The sequence below is a fragment of the Schistocerca piceifrons genome, chromosome 3 (assembly GCF_021461385.2).
Source record: "Schistocerca piceifrons isolate TAMUIC-IGC-003096 chromosome 3, iqSchPice1.1, whole genome shotgun sequence".
In the NCBI taxonomy this organism is placed as follows: Eukaryota; Metazoa; Arthropoda; class Insecta; order Orthoptera; family Acrididae; genus Schistocerca; species Schistocerca piceifrons.
The window spans coordinates 795,836,095-795,840,859 of record NC_060140.1 but is presented as its reverse complement, the minus strand read 5'-3'; positions in this window follow the sequence as shown (position 1 = coordinate 795,840,859).

Here is a 4,765-nt window from a genome sequence, read left to right as displayed (position 1 = left end):
ATCAACCGTCAAGGCAATTCATTTCTAGACGAAAATACTTTTAAAACTACATTGGTTTAATGACATCGTTGGAACCAGTGGGTTTCTACAGGCGTTGAATTTGCAAAGAACTTTACCATCATCGGATTGTTATAGATATCGTGAAAGAAAGTTCAGCTGCTGATTAATTTCTCTTTGATGATTAATGTTACGATTAGTAAACTAATGGAAAATGCAATTAAAATATTCACTGTACTAATACAAATTAAATTCAGCCTACTACAGAAACATCACGACGGCAATCTATCTTAATAAAGAATTATGTGTCTGTAAGACAATTGAGCCTATTTTAACACGAATTAGTAGAATATTACCGACTTTTGACTTCGAAAACATCTGTATTTACTTCATTTCCCGTATCATTCGCAAGTATTATGCAAAAAGTGGCATTTCATAGATAAAATTACGTATTCACAACAACAAAAAATATGTCGGCAGAAAACAAAAGAGGCATTATGAAATTGGCAGTACCGTAAGGTTTTCGCTCTGACACTAAGGGTTACTGAAAGTACCAAGACGAATTTTGCTCGAGCGTTATCTTACGATTCCCTTATTGAGTTTGTATCTGCCTGATTGTAGCTCAGTGACAAAAGAATTAAAAATCTGGCTTTCAGCGAGTCTCGAAAGGCGAACGAAAGCAGCTTGCACCTGGTAGCCAAGCATGTTTCCTGGGAACTGTTTTTTTCCTAAAGTGGGAAGACATCCTTTTGTGGTTGAATTGTTGGAAAATGTCAGTCAGACGTGTGCTGTTGGTCTAAGCGTTTCGGTATGTTGAATTTGTACCAATGATTTTTATGCAGGTTTTTTCTCTTCCAAATAAAGAGTTGATGTCTCCCATTTGTATTTTCACGTCATCCTGGTGAATTTTGCTCCTAGTATTTCCGAGTGTGTTCCAGAATTTTTCGAATTTTTTTGTGTTTTTCTTATTTGCGATGTTGGTGGAGGTATGTGCATTGATGGGTGTATATTTTTTACTGAGGCTCTGAATGAGCATAGTCATAAGTCGACTGTTGATGGGTGTGATTTCTTTGACAGAGTTGATGATAGATCTGTGTTCGAGAAAAGCAATGCCGAAGATTGGTACGTCCTTCGCTACCTTTTGTTGTATTTTGCTCTTGAAGATGCAATGGTGTCCGTGATGCAAGGTTTCACTGTCAGTTAGTCGTGGTTCGTGAAGAGCAATGATGAGAATTTTTTGTTGGTCGATTTCTGTTGTGAGATTATTTACTTTTCGTGCTTGGATCAATGCACTGATTTTTAGTTTTCAAATGCCTGTTTTCTGCATGTAGGGATATTTACCAGAGATCTTCGATATTCTCTGCCGTGTTAACCTGGACTCCCCAGAAACCGAAAATCCAACTGCGCTTGTCGACAGCAGGGTTGTGTACCACCTGTGGTAAAGTTGACTTTGCTTGCGCAGTTCATGTTTGCTTGTGTTTCGTTGGTTGGGCTTGGGTGATACCAGGACCGGACAGGACCAGAGGTTGAGGCCTTTGGATGCAAATATTTTCAGCCGAGCTTATTGAGCTAACAGACGGTGACCAGAGTAGCGGTGGTTTTCACTCTGACGTGCGTGGAATTTGAGTTCAACGGATTGAGTAGTCGTTGAGGATTGCTTTAGTATTTGGTTCACCCCAAGTATTTGACTTTTTGGCGGTACCACCCATATGGGGGAGGGTTTCCCCTATCGGCCCCACAGGATTATTATTATTATTATTATTATTATTATCATTATGTAAACAACAAATCCGATGTGGTGCACATTCCCACCACTGAAATAGATGTGCATTGTTCGATTCAGTATTTCCATCACATAAATATGGGTTATAATTACGTTACATTGCTGCTAGTAGACATATTTCTCACTTTTTTCTAGACAGTAGCTACATGTTACTCCATCATAGGAATTTATGTGCGCAGCATTGTTGCAATACAGACGTTCGATTTATCCGATTTCTGTAATTTCATTTCGATACCAGATCGTTGTAATCGGATTTAGCCAGTCAGGCTTAATGTGGATATCCGAATACGACTCTCATCATTTGATAGACTGGGTAAACCACATTCTTAATCGGACGGTTGAATCTAGATCACTTATTTATGACAGGGCCTGAATTTTTAAACACTGTGGAAAATAATAATACAATGTGGTTATTACTAATATGTTATTTAAATATAAATATATGAACGAACGAGATAACAGTTTATTTACAGGAGCAGAGCCCCATCCATCACAGCAGAGCAGTTCGAGATTGGTTTCAGGGCCAAGAGAGGATAAAGCTGTTGTGTTTGTTCCACGATCACCGAACATCAACCAGATAGATAATATGTGGGCAGAGGTAACAAGGTCATTGCCATGTGGACCTACAAATGAAAGCGACCTTTGGACGATTATAGAAAACGTATGGTGGGAAGTAAACCATCACGTTACACTGTCGACGACTTAATGAAATCAATGCCCCTACGCCTTTGAGAAATCTTACGTAATGATCGAGGGTGGGTTGGTTACTAAAAGTATACTCGTCCACAAACCCATGAGGACAATTATCTGATTGTTGGTCAAGCTTTCCTTTCTCACAGCTCCTTACATACAAGTGCATTTACTTTCAGTCTCCTCCTTACAATTCTTGCAATGCAAGGTAACTGAAAAATGTCATCCACTCGACGCCAGCTGAGGAATTGACAGGTGCATGTGTTGTTCAACACAAAGTAGTTGTCACCCTCACTGGAATCAATGACTGTCTGAATCAATACTATTAACATTAGAGAGACAACCAACAATAAATATTGCATCAAATATGACTGTAAAGTATTTTAATGCGATGGGAAGTTACAAACTGAATTTTTATCCAACCCACGACCTGCATATTACGTTACGATAAGTAAGATGTATTGACTCCATCGTATCATTAGCAGAGACAGTGCGCTCTTGTTGTCGAGGCTCGCGACAAGTGCAGTGATTAGCAGTGCCCAATGCCGCCGCGATTTGTTTATCTTGGCTGAGCGTGGACACTGCAGCAGACGCTTTGCCATAAACAGAAAGAAATCACCTTGGCTCTGACTGCAGTGAGCGGATATCACTGCTTGCGTGTTCTTATAGTAACCAACGTGAGACTCCATTCACAGGTGCCATGGAGCAATTGCAACGGGTATCTGTCATTGGTCATCAGAATATTAACCAGTGATGAAATGTCCCCTCTATTTGAATCCCAAGAAAATAGTAACCTTCTCACAAAGGAATGTGAGGTGATATCAAAATTTATCCAACATACAAAAATTAACTGCAGGATTTTCAGGTATGCTGTAGTAGCACACAAGGAAATATTATGTCTTGGAAGCGTATATTTCATTTCCTCTTCTCATATTAACGCCCTTGTTTTAGTATGAAGTGAGAAAATAAACACGAAAAACTTAAGTTCCTTAGAAGCATATCAGTCATTTCCTCTTCTCATATCATAACTTTTGTTGTAGAATGAAGTAAAAAACAAACAGTTTAAGGTTGTGAGGCATAATATGACACCAGATTCTGATCGTAGGCGCTATCGGAAACGTAAAACGCAGGGAGTTGTCCATTCTTTTGTCCAACAGCCTGTCTCCTTTCATGCATTACTCCCGCTAGGAGATTCTTATTTAAGGACTTGTGGGCATTAAGTTCTTCAGCAGAACAAGCCTTATGTTATTATGGAAAAATTGCAACAGAGACGGTTTTCCCTAAAGCAGTAGGGATATTTGCAAATGTCTGTATTCAGCAATGACTGCCAGCTGCCACAACACTTCACAGAATCCATGCGGCAGGCAACACAACTGTGCGTGCACTTCAGACTTCATTCAGTAAGACGTCAGGAGATGGATGGAAACGTCAAATTAACGTCGCTTTCCAAGTCGTATTCATTCCAAAATGAGGTGTTACTAAGGTAGTTGAGCGTTCTAGCAATTACACTTTTATAATTCCCATATGAATATTCCGATAGCCAAAAGAACCCGTGAGTGGAAAACTATCGGGAACTGCATTAATATCAAACTGCAAGAACTTGATACAATACGTGGACTCTTCCCTTCGCTGGGTGACCTATTACTGTTATTTAGGATTCTCTCCGTACTAAACGTAATGCAAATGGAGCTTCAGAGGTGCTTTCCACTATTCTTGACAAACATCAGCAACTTGTAATCACTGCGAATTACAACTGCGTCATGATATGGCTCAGGCTGTCAGTAGTTGTGGTGGTGTTATGCTGTCAAACTGCTTACTGTAACGTTAATGGTGGCACACATAATTTAGCGCTGACTACCTACTTAAGTAAAGATAATGTTGTGGCGTCGTCGCTTCTCTTTATTTGGCCTCAGCTTGAGTAATCCGATTTTACGAACATAGTACTCCATTCGCGGGATGCTGATGATACAGTATGACCACAGAGATCATCGTGCTCGTATTACATTAATTCTGCAATGAATTTCTTAACAAATTGTACCCTCAGCTATGCAGCTGGAATAACTCGTTACACAGGCACTCTATGTTACACTTGGTTAAGGGATCAGTTCGCTGCAATCCTGCTTCTACTGTTCGTAAATACTTGTATACTTCATAAATGGTTCAAATGGCTCTAGCACTATGGGACTTAACTTCTTAGGTCATCAGTACACTAGAGCTTAGAACTACTTAAACCTAACTAACCTAATGACATCAGACACATCCATGCCCGAGACAGGATTCGAACCTGCAACCATA